Raw genomic sequence first — 19,176 nt, 5'->3', positions numbered from 1 at the left:
AAGGTCATGCAAGCCCAGGGCCTGTGTACTTGCAAGGTAAGTTCTCCCTACAGCAGTAATCACTCAACGTGTGCTTATTGATAATACAAATATGGCCACTGCAATTTCAGATACTGGGGTTGTAAAGAAGAAAAATATTGGTGTTTTAAAAGATTTGATCACAGTAAGAGAAAAAATACAATAATACAATATGTAAGAAAGTAAATATATGATAAATTCTGAAGGTGATTTGTGGTGTGACAAATTCATATTAACATCTTGCAAAATTTTAGCTCTCTGTACTAACCTCTGTGCACTACCAGGGTTCCTGGGTGACCACCCCTAGACATTTGTATCAAATGTAATATGGACAATCAAATATTGGTTTGGGATCCAGAAGCTGACATAGAGTTATAGAGGTATGTTTCTTGTGTCTACTTTTTTCTACTAAACCACATGCTGTTTTAGTTTCTCCAGAATAAGTTAGTAAATTGTCCAGTATATAATTTGATTTATTTGTTTTTATTTGAAGTCCATCTTTGCTTTTGTGTTTTAATTTAAACTTGAAAAATTGTCTAAATGTGACTTATTTTTTCATGGATCAGTCTCATAGGAAAAATTCAGATTGTGGATATGACAAAATAAATATATGAATCACCACATAACTATCATAGGTCTCAGAGTATTCCTGCAGATCAACAAAATATGATTACTTTAAGAAGCTACGTTTTTAAAATAAGGAATAAGCTTTAGTTTCTATAGTTTGACTTCAATGATTTTAGAGTGTACAATGTCCTTTAAAGGGTAAACAATGTCCTTTAAGGGGTAGACAAACAATTTTAAAAAATTATTATTATTTTTTATCCATTGTACTCAAATGGGGTACAACTTTTTATTTTTCTGGTTTTGCAGGATGTACAGTCACCATTGTGTAATCATACATGTACATAGAGTAAGGATTATTGTCTCATTCCATTATCTTTCCTTCTCTCCTTTCCCACCCATAATTTCACTGTACACAATCCAACATTCCTCAATTCTTTCCTTAAGTACCTATTATGTATCATCATTCACTTATCAGGGAAAATATTCAACCGTTGATTCTTGGGGATTGGCTAATTTCACTTAGCATGATAGTCTCCAGTTCCATCCTTTTACCTGCAAATTCCATAGTTTTATTCTTCTTCGTGACTAAGTAATATTCCATTGTGTATGGATGTCACAGTTTCTATGTCACTCATCTATTGAAGAGCATCAAGGTTGGTTCCACAATGTAGATATTGTGAATTAAGCTGCTATAAATACTCTGGTGGTTGCATCACTGTAGTGTGCTGATTTTAAGTTCTTTGGACAAAGATGCCAAAAACATACAGTGGAGAAAAGATAGCCTCTTCAATACATTGTGCTGAGAAAACTGGAAATCCATATGCAGCAAAATGTAATTAAACCTCTAGCTCTCACCCTGCAGAAAACTCAACTCAAAATAAATCAAGTACCTAGGAATTAAACCAGAGACCCTACAACAAACAGAGGTAAAAGTAGGCCCATATCTTCATCATGTCAGCTTAGGACAAGAATTTCTTAAGAAGACTCCCAAAGCACAAGAAATAAAAGCAGGAATCAATAAATGCAATGGATTGAAATTAAAAACTTTCCTTAGCAAAAAATACAATCAGAAATATGAAGAGAGAGCCTACAGAGTGGGAGAAAATGTTTGTCACACACACTTCAGATAGAGCACTATCTACAGAATTTATAAAGTACTCAAAAAACTTTACACCAAAAATACAAAGAACCCAGTCAATAAATGGCCTAAGAAACTGAGCAGACATATCACAGAAGAAGACAAACAAGAAATGAACAGATATATATATATATTTTTTTTCAAGTTGGAACATGACTGTAATTATATATATATATTTTTTTTAATTGTAAACAAATGGGATACATGTTGTTTCTCTGTTTGTACATGGCGTAAAGGCATACCATTTGTGTAATCATAAATTTACATAGAGCAATGTTGTATGATTCATTCTGTTATTTTTTCCCTTCCCCTCACCCCTCCCACCCCTCTTTACCCTCTATACAGTAGTTCCTTCCTCCATACTTGCCCCCCTCCCTAACCCTAACTCTAATCCTTCCCTCCCCCCCATTATGTGTCATCCTCCACTTATCAGCGATATCATTCGTCCTTTGGCTTTTTGAGATCGGCCTATCTCACTTAGCATGATATTCTCTAATTTCATCCATTTGCCTGCAAATGTCATAATTTTATCATTCTTTATGGCTGAGTAATATTCCATTGTATATATATACCACAGTTTCTTTATCCACTCATCAATTGAAGGGCATCTAGGTTGGTTCCACAGTCTGGCTATTGTGAATTGAGCAGCTATGAACATTGATGTGGCTGTATTTCTGTAGTATGCAGATTTTAAGTCCTTTGGGTATAGGCCAAGGAGTGGGATAGCTGGGTCAAATGGTGGTTCCATTCCAAGTTTTCTAAGGAATCTCCACACTGCTTTCCATAGTGGCTGCACTAATTTGCAGCCCCACCAGCAGTGTATGAGTGTACCTTTCTCCCCACATCCTCGCCAACACCTGTTGTTGCTCGTATTCTTGATAATCGCCATTCTAATTGGGGTGAGATGGAATCTTAGGGTGGTTTTGATTTGCATTTCTCTTATTACTAGAGATGTTGAACATTTTTCCATATGTTTGTTGATTGCTTGTAGATCTTCTTCTGTGAAGTGTCTATTCATTTCCTTAGCCCATTTGTTGACTGGACTATTTGAATTCTTGGAGTAGAGTTTTTTGAGTTCTTTATAGATTCTGGAGATTAGTGCTCTATCTGAAGTATGATTGGCAAAGATATTCTCCCACTCTCTAGGCTCTTTCTTCGCATTGCTGATAGTTTCCTTTGCTGAAAGCTTTTTAGACAGATATATTTTTAAAAGTTCAACATCTCTAGTAATGAGAAATGCAAGTCAAAACTACCTTAAGATTTCATCTCACCCCAATGAGAATGGCTATTATCAAGAATAAAGCAACCATAGGTATTACCCAGGATGTGGGGGAAAAGGCACATTCAAACATTTCTATTGGGGTTGCAAATTGGTGCAGTCTTTCTGGAAAGCGGTTTGGAGATTCCTTTGAAAATTTGAAATGGAACCGCTATTTGACTCAGATATCCCAGTCCTTGGACTATATCCAAAGGACTTAAAATCAGAAAAATGCTTTCTGAACTATCCGTTCTAAAAATCATGAGATGCAACATAAATAATACAAAGGTCAGGTAGCATGAGGGTCAGGAAAAGAGGTACTAGGATAAGTTAGCATTGTTCAATTTCAGAAGCATGAAGAAGGAGTGCTCCAAGTGCCTTCCAGTGACATCTGGGTGCTCCTTTTTGGTCAATCTCTCATGGTACATAAAATAAGGAAGTGTATTGGAAACATTGGATTTAAAATGCAAAGGATTACTAGGACTGTAGGACACAGAATTTAATTATTTTCTAAATTACAGTTTTTCCTATTAGCAATTATCACTTAATGCTATCGATCGTCATTGAGGAATGCTGAGGGGCAATTTGTGATATCCTGGCCTTCAGAATGTGTTTCCCAAGGCTGCACAACCCTGTTTTTATATTTTTACCACTGGATACAGATCCTCATCACACCCAATATATTTCTTTTGTACAATGTGAAAATTATTGAAAAGGAGAAAATAATTGTGATCAGGACAAAAAGGTGAGGTTGTGGAATTCAAAGTGCTTAAGGGAAAATTTTGTATACTATCAGTAGTTTTATTTCCAAAACTGCTGAAAAATAAAATTATATGTCATTTACTAAATGAATTCTTATCCATCTTCCTGTCACCTACCAGATTTTTGGGATTTTATCCTTCTTGCCTTAATATGAATGTATTTCTTTGTCACCTCTCAAATCTGTGCAGAAAATTTTGTGCATTTTCTGTGTGTGGTAAGAAAAGTAATTTTAAAAAAAATTTAAGCCCATAAATGGAGCATGACAAACTATCACATTCATTACTTGCAAACACTATGCAGATGTCCATGACACTCCAGGTACATTATTATTGAAGCTCCAGGAATCATAGCAAATAATACTGTGTAGAAGTCTTCTCTGTGTTTGTTTATCTTTGCAGAATTAATCATTTGTTTCCTGGGCTATCTGACTTTCTGGATGTGAATGTAGTTTTCTAAGCAGAATAAAAATGAAGATTTGGGTGTGTTTGGACTCCAACTACCAAGTACTCACTCCTGAGTGTTGCCCATTCTCCATGTGGAAGCAGAACTGTCTCTTCTGTGTCTGCAGCCAGGGTGGATCTGTCCAGCCAGCACAGTGCATGTGGGATGTGGAGAGCTCAGTCACCTCTGCTTTATGTGAACCTGGTGCCTCGACATTGGGAGCAGGGCCCCAAGGAGCCCAGAGATCAGCCTGCAGAGGCAGCCAGAGGGGTGAGCACAGCACCAGGCAGCAGTATCTCCAGAGCCCAGGAGAGAGGACCTGGCCACATGCCAGCATGCACAGTGGATAACACAGTGGAGTCCTCTGCTGGGCACAACCTACGTCATAGCTGAGAAGTGAGTAGCACTGAGAAGAGGCTGGTGGGCTCACTATGTATTCTCATCTCTGCTTCCTTCACCTTAGTGTGAGTTAGGGATGTGTATGGGGATCAGGTGACATTAAGAGTGCTGAGAACTCTCACTCACTCACCATCCTGCAAGTGGGAAACATCTAACACTATTTCAGCTCATTAGCAAAATTTCTTATCCTTCACATTAAATCCACATGATATAAAGTTAGCCTTTGTGCAGTTCATGGTAATCAGTTCAGTGTCATTTCCCACATTTTCAAAATTGTACAACTTCCAACTATAGCTTGCTCCCAAATGCCTTTATTTATTGAAATGAAACATCTAATCCATTACACATATTATTCCTCCCTATCTTTATTACAGTCACTGTAAACCACCAATTTTAATTACCAGGTTGAATTGCTGTTTAACATAACTAGGATTTATTCACAGGAATAATGTCAATCTCTAATTCTTTATTGAAGTGATCTTTCACTTTCTGCATTTTCTGTTTGATTTTACACTTTATACCATCCTTTACTTCACAGATCAGATTAACTGTGTACATTCTAAACTCCTTGACCATTTTTTCTACTGTCTTGTCAGTGGCTTCTCTTACTGAGGCATCTTGGTTTGTTCAGGGCATTTTGTTCCCCTGTTTCTTCATGTTGCTTGTGTGTTTTTCCACCTAGTTGTGTGGATCTGAGGTGATACAGGCTCTATCCTATACACCTATATTGCCAGTGAAAATTTCCAGTGTCCCACCTTTAGGAGGAAGACCAATATCAACAACACCCACTGCAAACATTATACAGCCTCAAATCTAATAGCTCCAAGCAAGGCATCCACTGCCCTCTCCTACAAACTGCAATCATGAGTTCAATCAGTGTCCACAATAAAAATAGAAAATTTGCCAAATGGATTTACGATCTCAAATAGTAAATGTTTTAGTCAGCAATTTCCCTGCTGTGACTATATGGTCTGAGCAGAAAAATTATAGAGGCAGATGGGTTTATTAAAGGGCTCAAAGTTTCAGAGGATTTAATCCTTAAAATGCTGACTCCATTTCTTGAGACTCAAGGTTAGGTTCAACATCATGGCAGGAGAGAGTGGAAGAGGGACACAGCTCACATCTCAGTGATCAGGAAGCTGAGGGAGAGTGTGTCTACTCTCCAGATACAAAATATATACCCAAAAGCCATACCCCAATTCCAATCTCCTCCAGCCTCACCCTACTACTTCAATTAATCCCATCAGAGTTTAATTCCTCTGATTGGGTTAAGACTCTTACATCCTAATCATTTCCCCTCTGAACCTTTCTGCAATTTTTACATGTGAGTTTTGGGGAACAACTCATATCCAAACCATAACAGTGGAAAAAGAAAGAACAAACAGTAAAGAACATGGTGTTCACGAGGGAGAAACAGATAAGCCACAAGCAAAATTGCACAGGAAGAATGGAAGAGGAACCAACAGTAATTTGCTATTAGGTGGAGAAAAGGTAGAAAGAGAATCTAGAAAGACAGACAAAGAAGAGGAACAATACACATAAAGAGAAGACAAAACTTAAAAACATGAATAGGCAGAGTATATAGCAGATCAGCAAAATACCATTCATGTATCACCATCTTCAACTAAATGATGCTCAAAAAACACCTGCTCCAAATATGGTGGATAGAGAAGAAAAAAATAAAAATAAAATAAATCTTGATATAAAATCAAACAACATTCTCGGCCAGGGTCCAAGATTTCTCAGCCCTGTCTTTGACTTCCCACAGGAGTGCCTGGCCCAGACAGGCCCTGGAGAACCAGTCACCATCCCATCAATCTGAATCTCAGATGTACTGGGTTTGGCCACCTTGCAATCCCAAGATCTCAGTGCCACTAGAATTTGGAGAGAGACCACCAGGGATGAGCAATCCTGAGAGAAAGTAACTAGATGGTGGCAACTCACATCCTTGGGAGGAAGAACCCAGTTGCAGCCAAGCTCATAGGCACCATAACACTGAACCTCCAGGTCCTGGTGGCATCCCTAGACCATTGTGGCTGCATCCAAAAATGGCAATGGCAACAAACCATTGGGCACCCCAAACAAATCCAAGGCTCTGGCCCGCGTCTCAAAGTAGATGTGGCTGTGTGCAGGTATGCCTGAATTCTCCCTGGAAGTGGACCTCTGAACTGTGGTGGAAGTGTTAGTAGCAGAGGCCAGTGGCATCAGGCAGTGGGTAAACAGAAGCTGCAGACCTTAGTGGCATTGGCAGCATGTAGGGGTCTGTGGCAGTAGTGGCAACAGCATCAGCTGTGGCTTCAGCTGCCACATTACCCAGAGAGAAGACCTCCAGGTGAGTGGCAGTCGATTTGGTGGCACTAGTATTGGTGGTTGTAGCAGCAGTGGAGGTAGCATTGTAGAGGGCAGCCAGGCATCTGAGACAGCGTCAAGGGCAGTAGATGTTCAGGAGACGGTGTCTGCGACAGAGTCAACAGCAGCTGCAGTGCCTGTCAACAGACCTCGTGTGGTCTGCGGTGGTGTGAGCAACAGTAGCACCTGGAGAACACACCTCTGGGCATGTGGGTCAGTGGCCTCACGACCAGCTGTACCCTTCCCACAGAAAAGACCTCTGGAGGGTCTGGATGGTGGCATCTGCAGCGGTGGCATCTGCAGCAACACACAGAGGAGACCTCATGTCATTCTAAACATTAAGTCTGTTGATGTGGTAAATTACTCTATTGATTTATGGATGTTGAACCATCCTTGCCTCCCTGGGATGAACCAAGCTCCCTTGACCATGGTCACTATGTTTTTAATAGGTTTTTATTTATTTATTTATTTATTTATTTATTTATTTATTTATTTTTTATTGTAAACAAATGGGATACATGTTGTTTCTCTGCTTGTACATGGCATAAAGGCATACCATTTGTGTAATCATAAATTTACATAGAGTAATGTTGTTTGATTCATTCTGTTATTTTTTCCCTTCCCCCCACCCCTCCCACCCCTCTTTTCCGTTTTTATGCAATTTGCCAGAATTTTGTTAAGAATTTTTGCAATTATTTTCATTAGGGGTATTGGTGTGAAGTTTTCTTTCCTTGGTGTGTCTTTGGTGTTGGTATCAGCTTGATACTAGCTTCATAGAATGAGTTTGGAAGGGTTCCCTCGTTTTCTATTTCATGGAATACATTGAGGAGTATTGGAATTAGCTCTTGGAAAGTCTTGTAGAACCCGATTGAGAATATGTATGGTCCCAGGCTTTTCTTGATTGGTTGACTTTTGATGGCTTCTTCTATTTAATTGCTTGAAATTGATTTGTTTAAATTGTGTAAGTCCTCTTCATTCAGTTTGGGTGGATCACGTGTCTAGAAATCTGTCAATGTCTTTGAGGTTTTCTATTTTATTGGAGTGTAGTTTTTCAAAATATCTTCCTTTTATGTTTTGTATTTCAATAGTGTCTGTCACAATATTTAATTTTTCATCATGAATTTTTGTAATTTGAGTTTTCTCTCTCCTCTTCATTAGTGTAGCTAAGTGTTTACCAATTTTGTGTATTTTTTCAAAGACCTAACCTTTTGTTTTGTCAATTATTTGAATTGCTTCTTTTATTTCAAATTCATTGATTTCAGCTCTGATTTTAATTATTTCCTTTCTTCTCCTATTTTTGGTGATGATCTGTTCTTTTTCTAGGGCTTTGAGATACAATGTTAGGTCATTTATTTCTTGACTTTTTATCCTTTTTCAAATGTGTTCCATGTGATGAATTTTCCTCTTAGGACTGTTTTCATAGTGCTACAGAGACTTGGATATGTTTTATTGTTGTTGTTGTTTACCTCTAAGAATTTTTATCCCCTTCCTAATGTCTTTTGCTATCCGTGCATCATTCAGTAGCATATTATTTAGTGTCCAGGTGTTATAGTAGTTTCTCATTTGTATTTTATCATTGATTTCTAATTTTATTCAATATGATCTGATAGAATACAAGGTAGTTTTTTTTTTTTTAGCATTTGCTAAGAGTTGCTTTGTGGCATAACATATGGTTTATTTTAATGAAGGATCCAGGTGCTGAGAAATAAGTGTATTTACTCATTTTTGGATGGAATATTGTACATATGTCTGTGAACTCAAACTTGTTGACTATATTATTATGTTCTGTGCATTCTTTGTTCATTTTTCTTTGGAATATCTATACAGTGGTGAGAGAGGTATGGTAAAGTCACACACTATTATTGTATTCCTTGCCTATTTGATTCCTGAAATTGAGAAGGATTCACTTGATGTACATAAATGCTTCATTGTTTGAGGCATAAATATTTATGATTGTTATGTCTTGTTGATTAATGTTTCCCTTAATCAGCATGAAATGTCCTTCCTTATCCCTTCTAATTTTGACTTGTTGTCCACTTCATCTTACATGACAATGGAAACCTGGGCTTTTTCACTGAGTCCATGTGCATGGTATGATTTTTCCTATCCTTTCAACTTCAGTCTGTGAATGTCTTTTCTTATGAGATAAGTCTCTTGAAGGCAGCATATTGTTGGGCCTTTTTAAAAATCTAATCATCCCATCTATATATTTTGATTAATAAGCTTAGAACATTAACATTCAGGGTAATGATTGAGATATAATTTGTGTTCCTGGTCATTTTGGATTATTTTTGGTTTTTAATTTGACTTCGTTTCTCTTTTTGATTAGCTTTTCCTTTAGAATAGTTCCTCCCTTTGCTGACTTTCATTGTTAAATTTCATTTCTTCTTCATGGAATATTTTGCTGAGCATGTTTTGTAGTCCTGTATTTCTGTTTATAAATTCCTTTAAATTTTGTTTATCATGAATGGATATTTTTTTCTCATCAAAGCCTAAGGTTAGTATTCCTGGGTATAAGATTCTTGGTTGGCATTTATGTTCTTTCAGAGTTTTGAGGATCTGGACTGAGAAATATGCTGATATCTGTATTTGTTTTCCACAGTATGTAATGTGATAATTTTTCTTCTGGCATTTATAATTCAATTTTTATTTTGTATTTTGGTAATTTTCATTGAAATGTGGCTTCGTGTGGCTCTGTTGTAATTTTGTGCATTTGGTGTTCGGTAAGCCTCTTGTATTTGATTTTCCATTTCATCATTCAGGTTTGGGAAATTTTCTGATATTATTTCATTGAATGGAATGTTCATTTCTTTGGTTTGTATCTCTGTGCCTTTCTCAGTCCTCATAATTCTTCACTTGGTCTTTTCATGTTATCCCTTTATTCCTGGAGGTTTTGGTCATGATTTCTTAACATCTTCTCTGTGTGGTCAACTTTATTTTCAAGATTAAACATTTTGTGTTCATTGTCTGGGATTCTGTCTTCCAAGCTATCCAGTCAGTTTGGGATGTTTCTGATGAGTTTTCAATTTGGTTTACTGTTTTCTTCATTTCAATTATTTCTGTTTGTTTTTTTTATCAGAATCTTTACCTCTTTATTGAAATGATATTTTGCTTCCTGCCTTCTGTCTTTTAACTCTTTATTGATGTGATAATTCCTTGCCTGCATTTGCTCTCTTATGTCATCCTTTAGTTTGTAGGTCCTTTTAATTATGTATACTCTTAACTCTCTTTCTGACATTTCTTCCATCACAGTGTCAGTGAATTCTCTTAATATAGAATCTTGTTTCATTTGGGATTCTTTCTTCCCATGATTTTCACACTGTTCTTGTATGTTCCCCTCTAGCAGGGCAGATAAGAAATATTACATTTTCTCCCCTATAGGTTTATAGTGTATCTGCAGGATTCTGATACTTCACCTTTTAGGAGGAGATCAATATTAGCAGCACACAACACAAAGAACATGCAGCCTTACAAGAAATAGCAACTATTAAGATGATAACAGTATTGTCATAAGATCTGAAGATGATGAGTTTGATTATTATGTACAGCATAAACAATAATTTGCAATAAGGTCTACAATTGCTAGTGGTGGACAGATGATGGGGATGTTTGTAGGATGTAATGTTGATCAGATAGGAAGTGTGTATATAGAGGCCTTAGATCATAGGAAGAGTGAATATGGACTCAAAAGATGTTGGTTTTTAGCATGAGAAAAGGGGAGAGTCCAAGGGAACAGATGTAAGGAGAATAGAGAGACTGAGAGAAATCATAAAAGATAGAGAAATAGGAATAATAATAATAATAAAATTTACAACAAAACTGTAATATACTACTAAAACATTCCAGGCTTCAGTAGTCCAATGTGTGAAAGATATTTGATAATGAGGAGTCCCAGGATGGGATCTGCCCCAACTATCAATAGCAGTGTCCTGCTCAGGGATAAACCAAGATGGTGGGCACAGGCATCCCCACATGTTGGTAGATGGGGGAGCCACAGCATCCACTGCTGATTCCTCCCAGGGTGCTGTGGTGCTGGAGATCCATGTGGGTGGGCTGGACCTGGGTGGCATGGTGCTGGAGATACTTGTAGGTCAAACAAAGACATTTCAAATGCAGGGCTACTCTGAATTGGTAAAAGGCAACAAGAACGGCTGCCACATAGGTCAACAAACACCAATGTCACTCTATGGGATGCAAGCATGCTGGCTTCTCACTGATTTACCTTCAATCACTGGAGCCAGAATGCATGTCTGAATCTTTCACTGCACTTTAACTAACGTGTTTTCCTTGGAGTTAAAACTAATGAAGTACAGCCATCAAATTATATGGACTACATTAATATTTTAATGTAAAATCAAAGTGTCAACTTCAGTTTTGATATGCCCAACCCCATTTGTTTCCTCCTCCCTCCCCATCTCACAAAGGTAAAAGAAGTGAATTTTTGGTATTTCACTGGGTGCTTCATTATTTAAATTTGATTTGTTTTATTTGAAACATTGCAGGGGCTTAAAATATTATTTCCAAGATCCTGCTTCTGCAGTGGGAAGGTCATTTGACTTTTAACAATATTAGATTTTTTTATGTTGCTCTTCATTAGCATGCAGAACAAGGCACCATAATGTGGGAACATTTATAGAAAAACCTTTAAATTTAAAAAATAAAGTTTTTAGTGTTTGTTGCCTCCATTCTCAGGTTTCCTTTATTGTGCAATATAGATTTTTTTCTCTTTCTTATCCCTCTGCATCATTTAAGTGGTTCTTGTATTGGTACAATTCCCCATAATATTTAGAATGCACTATTTTGTGAATAGACTGAAGAGATTTTTTTGCTTCTTCACATCCTGTGCAGAGTTGTAATTGAAGACAGATTTCTACCCACAAAGGTTCCAGATGTTAAAATATTTCCCAACATCGACTTAATACAACGATATCACACCTCCCTCCAGGCCCTCCCAGTAGAGTTGGGGTCATACTGTATTCCTTACTGGTTATATGCTTCCCCCCCATAAAGGGTAACTTGTTCCCTGGGTGCAGGAACTCCCTCACAGGCTCTTGAGGACTGCAGTTTAAGCATACTAGATTAAACACCATAAAAATCTGCAAGACACTCTTGAAGGGAAGAGAAAATGGTCTGAGAAATGTCTCCAACGTTTACCCTCAACTTGATTTTTAAACCCATGAAGAATCTTACAGAACATATCTCTGAGATCATCTTTAGGGTCAATCCATGATGAAACCTGGATACACCTGTATAAAAATCCAGTATAACAACCTGGATTACACCACTAGGAATCAAACTGGTCATGGTACAAATCCCATGGAATGCTGAGTCCTTTTCTTCATTGTCTCCTAAGTTTCTCAGAGAGGTACACCAGGGTCTTATGAACTGCTGAAGTATGGGGGTCACCTTTGAACCCAATCATAACCAAGACAACCACTTGTTATTGCTGTATTCTGTAACAAGGTCTTTAGTGTGTTGGGATGTTAATGACTTCTACAAGCTGGTGCCACAATAAGAAAGTAAGCTGCATATCTATACCCATTTGAATGGCGATTTCTCCAGTTGCCCATGAGCATTGTTGCAGCCTGAAATGAACTTAGAATTTTTGTAGGTTCCCAATATTGGCATGAAATAGGCTATGCAAAGTTTAACATGCTGAAAGCAACCTTTATTCATGTCACCTAAATAGGGAAAAGGAACTCTGTCAAACTTGTGGCATTTTCATGACCATGCACTTGTGCATTAGTGTTAGGAAATTGCTTCAGGCTACCAGCTGTTCAATGTTACCTCCAAGTCCTTCAGCCAGGCCACTGAGTAAATCAATAGCCACTCTCATAAAATCTTTTCCTGGAGCCTCATATTGAACTAGTTGAGCATTGCTCAGCAGGGCCTTTGCAAGTGTCTTCTGTGCTTGATTCACACCACGGTGATAGGTTCACAGTATGGAGGGAAGCAAGACTGCAGGGCCATGGTAACTGAAGATATGCACTCAAGTAAAGGAAAGAGATCTCTATGTTCATCCTCTGAAGTATTCCATTTCTGGATCAGTGGAGGAATTAGCTTCTTGTTATGTTCTGTTAGTTTAGATCATATTCTATTGAATCTGCTAGCATTTCTATGGCATCATAAAAATAAGTAGTTTCTTATGTTGGTATTTTCTAAATGTGAAAACCCGGGTGTCAAGCATATAAGCAAGGCAAGGAGCAAGTTCTGTACAAGTCTCCTCTTCAAGGGTATCAAATGCACTGTAGGCCTCCTACTCTCTGTTCCCATCCACCACAGGCTTTAATAACTCTGTCATTAATGGCTCCAGGTTTGTGTTTTGTGGCTGGCTGACTACCCAGTGTGCACAGTGGCTAAGTGTCCAGCATGTAACACAATGCACAGGGGACTTTTCACCATACAGGAACTGAATAAGATGAGGAATAAGCTCAGACAGTTATGGAGTCATGCCCTGCATACAACCTTCAGCAATTGCTCCAAAAATCAAGATGTCTCATTTTTTAATGTCACATTCATAAAGAAAAAGCAATTGTTTCAGAAAGGGCAAGATATGTGGCAATAGCTCATCACAATACACTTTTGCAAGAATAACTAGAGCAGCAGCACAACATTTTCTTAGATCCCAGTCAGAAATTGTATCATTATCTTCAATTTCATCATCATCATCTCCTCTTCAATCCCTTGTTCATCATGCTGCTGAGTCACAGACCTTGATCAATGAAAATGTGGCCTTATATCCTGTTCATTATCAGGAATTATTTCATATTCTTCAACATCACCCTTGAGCAGCATACCTGTATTTGAGTATTTCATATTGTTCACTAACACAGGAATCAATTTAGAAAAATACCTCATAAGTTCATCTTTGCATATTGGCTGCCCAGCCAAAGTAAGTCAAAATTTATAGGATGGTAAATCCACATTTTCATATTGATCTTCAGTCCTCTGTAGCATGTACTCAACTAAATTATTCATGTGAGGAAGCAGACAATCCATTCAAACTTCAAGCAACATCACAAGAGTCCAGCACACATGTTTTTGCACATTTGGTTCCTCACCACCAGGCAATGCAAAGAGATTTTGAATAAAAGTATCAATGTGCAACATCAGAGCTTGAGTCCTACTGAAGACACACTGAGAGACACATGCAAGAGCATGAAACCTCATATTAGGGCTACTGTGATTGAAGAACTATAAACATTTGGGAATCATGACGTTGACAGTGTGATCTGAAATTTCACCATCTAAAATATCAGAAGATCCTTCACTATGCTGAAGGGCTCCAAATACTCTCTTACAGATGTTGTGATTTCAGAATCAATGACTAAAGTTTTGGTAACAGGTCACACCAATTCTGAAATTCTCCCCTGGAGGTGATGTCTGTAGTCAATATCAGTGGCTCTGATAAAGGAGAGTAGTCCCAATATTATATAACATTCACTTTTAGTGAAGTCTGTCACACATTTGGGAGGTTTGGAAAATGCACTTTCACATTATTCTTCAAAATGAAGCTACTCATGGATCTTTTGGGTTCATATTCCAATTTTAATTTTGTATGAACAAAAATGAGGAAGTTGTTAAAATCTAGATGTTGATTGAGATGTTACATTTTCTAGAACAAATTCTATTTAAGGAAACTTCCTTGTGTAACCCAATTTGATATTAAAGAGTTTGGTGCTTATTGACAATAAAGTAGGCAATTGTTTTAAGAGAATTAAATTCTTTAGGCTTATCAAAACAAGGGTAAAATGGTCATTGTCGCATGGTCCTCTGGAGGGCGGTGTCTGGGGACTGGGACTTCTTATACAGTGGCAGGGTTTTCTGAAGCCCTTGCTCATCTTGTTTTCACTCATAAACCAGCTTAGTTTGCTGCCTGTGGTGCCCCAAAGGAAGTCTCTGTGGGTGGATCCCCAAGGAATCACACTCAGTAACTCAGATGCCAACATCTGCTGCTGCCACTATGACCCCTGAGAGTCAGAACCTGACCAGACCATGTTTGAATTTATACGCCCTGATTACTTTGTATGGCTAGAATTATTCAATATGTGCTCTTTTTTGTGACTGGGTTCAGCCTGATGTTTTTGAAACTAGTGCACGTTGTAGCATGTAGCACTTTTATCATTACTTTAAGAGATGAATGGGATTCCATTATATGTATCCAACAGCATTTTAAAAATACACATGTCCTTTGATGGATGTTTTGACCTTCACACTGTTAACACGATGGGAATTCACTGGTGATGGTCTGTTGAGGCTCCATTGCATGCTGGGAAGGATTCCATATGAACATGGTTTATAAACATGTTGATATGCTCTTGGTAGATGTGCTTTGTTTAGGCAGATTTTGTTGAAAAGATTTCCTATGTTCTTATAAGGGATATTGTTCTGTGGTCCTCTTTCCTTTTGGTGGCATTTTCCATACTACCTTTAGCTGGTCATCGCCAACCCTTTGCCTGTTATAATGAAAAAATTTGTTGTCAATCTATCCAAAGAGAGAAAGAACCCAGATGCTATCTTGAGAGCCACCAAGGGAGATGGACACCTTGGACATTAGGCCAGGAAGTGTGATATATTGGAGGACTCAGGGAGCAGCCTCACCAGAGCTGATGTTTCAACAGAAGAACCTGGGGGTTTCACAGTCTGGTAAAAGTGTACAGTATAAGTGATTCAGGCAAAGGAGACAATGTTAGTTGTCTATGACTATGTCTACAAGTTTATCTGACTTAAAGTCTTATGGCCAATGAAAAGAAGGAAAATGTTCAGGATCAGTGTCAGTAATTGAGTTGGTCCATGTTGGATAGCTTGAGAGTGATCCTGCATTCCTGAAAATTCTAAGGAACAAAAGTATATTTTAACCTATGGCACTTTTATGTGTACAGACCAAACTGCCTGGGGCCCAGAGCCTAGCATATTGGAGAAACATTGATCATGATGAACCAAGATGGAAACATGCTTAAGGAGGTCACAGAGTGACCAGTGAGCATCCTCCCACTGTCTCACTCAAGCTCTTCAGCAAAGCCTGGGTCATGGTGAGCAGCCTCCATGCCATTATGGATATTCCACTTGACTCATGGTGAGGAGGACACCTTGCTGGTCATCAGAACTATGTAGCTTCTTAAAACTCGACCACTCTCATGTGGACTCTTAATTTGTCTAGGTTTTATAAGGTTTTGTGTTTTTTCTTTTAATTCCCATTTCTACAATAACATTCCCCAATCTCTGGTGACAAAGTGCATGAATAGAAAAAGCATTGTGAAAACAAAATGAAGTCAGCTGTCTAGAGATAATGTTGATGGAGAAAGGGTTGTATGGGTGAAAACCTCCTTAGGTCCAGCAACAGTGTTCCCACAGGTGAGGGAGAAAAGATAAAAAGGATTCTTCAATGTATTTTGTGTTTCTGAGAAGGAATGATTAAGCAATTAGAAAAAAATAGTTTTGAATAATGGAGGATGGGAATAGGCTTCTTGGAGTCCTGGAGGAGTCCAGGTGTCTCAGGATTGATTGCCCTACAGACCTTTGAGAGAGAGGATCATTATCACCTGCGGAGGAAATCTGACTGATCCTGGCTTTGGTCTGTAAGTGACTATTAGAATTGTTGTTTATGCCAACCCCTCAGGAACTCAGAGAACTCAGCAAAATCTTCCAGGACTGTGCCAATTACAGACTCCTGATCCACACAATATTTAAGAAGCTCATGCACAGTACACTGGTCAGGGTGGGGCATGTGAGGTGGGGGCCTGGCCTCCTATGCAGATGGCCTCTGTGGAGGCGGGAACCCTGTGCTCAGGGTTGGAGCAAATCCAGTTATCCAGTGGGCTGCTTCCATGGAGGGATGCTTTGAGCCTCTGAGCTACAGCAAGCAATGTTAAAACAGGGTTTTCTAGAGCACAGTTTGGAGTTATACTGATCCTGGCAGCCAACAGCAGCCCATGTCCTCTGAGAATATTCCTGAGCAAGCTCAGAGTCATGTCCACCACACCCCACAGTACTATTCAGTGGCAGGTGGACAAAGTTGCCTATAGAGTCCTCGAGAAACAGCCTGACTCCTCTGTCAAGAGTTTCCACTTTAATTTATACAACTGTATCCTCTCAAAAGCAGAGGAACACAGAGACAAAATACTTTTTTATCAGAAAGGTATTTAGTAACTTTACTTGTGATTGTGAGAAAATTTATTACTGCTGAAATGTATTAAATTGTTTTCATAGCTTAACCTGTTTGCTCACATATGGTTTAAATTAAAAAATGTCACTGTATTTTCTTTTCCTACAGTGGAACATATTGTTATTTTATGAAGGAAGGCTAGAAATGATAGTGTAATTCACAAAATTTTTTTATTGAAAATTTATATAACTGGGTCTCCTTAAGATGATGTTAAGGTAAGCAGTAGAACTTATGGAGTCCAGACTCAAATAGCTTTATATAATTGTGAATTTGAATGAGTGAAATGAGGATAATAATGAAACACATGTTTTTCATTGCCCTGAGAATAACTGTCTATGTAATAATCTCTCTCAGCTTTTTTAACCTGTTTGTTCCTGAGACCGTAGATGAGAGAATTCAAGAAGGGAGGAACCGTGGTATATACGGCAGACATAATCAAGTCCTGGAGTGTGTCAGAGGTTTCTGAAGGTCTCAGGTACACACCAGTGATGGAACTGAGGAAGACAGACACCATGAGGATGTGAGGGGTGCAGGTGGAGAAGGCCTTCCCTGGGGCTCTGGTGGTAGACTTTAGCACAGCAGAAAATATGCAAAGGTATGACATGATCATTATACCAAAGCAGCCACCACCAAATATTATAATAGAAACAAGAAGAAGGACCATGTTGCTGGTGGTGTCAGAGCAGGAGAGCCTCAGCAGAGAGGGGAGATCAGAGAACTGAGGGGCCACATTTGACTGACAGAAGGACAGCTGGAATGTGTTTCCAGTGTGCACACCCGCATACACCAGGCCACTGAGCAGGGAAGCCAGGGTCATGAGGACACAAAACTGAGGGTTCATGATGATGGGGTACTGGAGGGGCTGGCAGATGGCCACATAGTGGTCCCAGGCCAAGATAGAGAGAAAAAGAAGTTCATCACATCCACAAAAAAATGACCAAGAAGATATTGGTTGCACATCCAGCCAATGAAATGGCCCTGTTGCTAGTGAGAGAGTTGACACAGGCACTGGGGACAGTGATGGAAATGAAGCACATGTTCAAGATGGACAGGTTCCTGAGGAAGAAATACATGGGCGTGTGCAGGTTCTGGTCAGCAGTGGTGATAGCGATGATCAGAAGATTCTCTAACAAGGTACCCAGGTATATCAGTGGGAATAGTGTGAAACAGAGGGACTCTTTTAGTCCAGCCATCAGGAGAGCCCAGGAGGAGAAATTCAGTTACCCTGGAGGAATTGGTCATTTACTGGAAATTTTGGTTGTCTAGGAGATAAAGTGTAAGAGAGAAAAAGCAAAGCATGATTAGTAAAATCACTTTACATATTCACCTTCGCAGAATTTTCTTGAATTTTTGATTACTTTCACTGAAGAGGAAATGTCACTCCTGGTTTACTGATACATTTAAATTATTTCTAATCTGAGTGCATCTCCCAGGGAAGGTGTGGAACTCTGCAGCCCAGGGTTTGGGAGGGACCTGCAGGGCTTGTGCTCAGCTCCTCCATCATGCCTCCCATGACCTCCTGTGACTCCCATGCAAAGCACCTTCTGGGGTTACTCACCTCCTCTGCTGCAAGTCCTTCTGTCTGGAAGGGGGATCTTAATGCTTTGTGACTTAGTTAACATGTTTATTTTCCATAAATGCAATGCGAACTTTTTATCATTGTATCCACAATTATTACAAATTATCATTAATAATTCAAATTTTAATTTTTTTCTATTTTCAGGTAGGAATCTATATATAACAGTGGAGTAGTTATCTTCAGGAACATGATTACATTTTTCTCATGAGTAAACCATCTGAGGTATTCAAACTTTCCCATTCCAGGAAGAAGGTCCAGTGCTGTGTCAATCTAACGTGCCTGACTGCACCTGGACTCCCCTCAGTTCTCCACTCTGCCTGAGACTCATTGCCAACCTCCCTCAGCTGGACCAGTTCCAGCTCCCACTGGCACTCTCTTTTCTTCTCCAGTGGACCATTGTAATGTGTTTAAATCCTCCAGGTTCCAGCCCAGCTGACATTCTCCTATAGTTCTAATTTTACCTTAGTATGCTTTTACTCTGTGTTCAGCACCATGAAGAT

At 38.8% G+C, this 19,176-nt stretch overlaps 2 pseudogenes across 2 annotated transcripts; both read right to left on the bottom strand.

Moving 5' to 3' along the window:
• Window positions 1-6,765: 6,765 nt before the first annotated feature.
• LOC306663391 (transportin-1-like) lies at window positions 6,766-14,162 on the bottom strand (annotated as a pseudogene). Its single transcript has 3 exons — window positions 12,087-14,162; window positions 7,172-7,229; window positions 6,766-6,997 (listed from the first exon to the last, which is right to left on the bottom strand). The product of its transcript is annotated as a transportin-1-like (transcript).
• Window positions 14,163-17,341: 3,179 nt separating this feature from the next.
• On the bottom strand, window positions 17,342-18,290 carry LOC306663390 (olfactory receptor 14C36-like; annotated as a pseudogene). Its single transcript has one exon. The product of its transcript is annotated as an olfactory receptor 14C36-like (transcript).
• Window positions 18,291-19,176: the final 886 nt, after the last annotated feature.

Source organism: Sciurus vulgaris (genome assembly GCF_902686455.1).
Source record: "Sciurus vulgaris genome assembly, chromosome: 6".
Taxonomy (NCBI): Eukaryota; Metazoa; Chordata; class Mammalia; order Rodentia; family Sciuridae; genus Sciurus; species Sciurus vulgaris.
The sequence above is the reverse complement of the archived record's forward strand: the minus strand, read 5'-3'. Positions and strand labels throughout refer to the sequence as shown.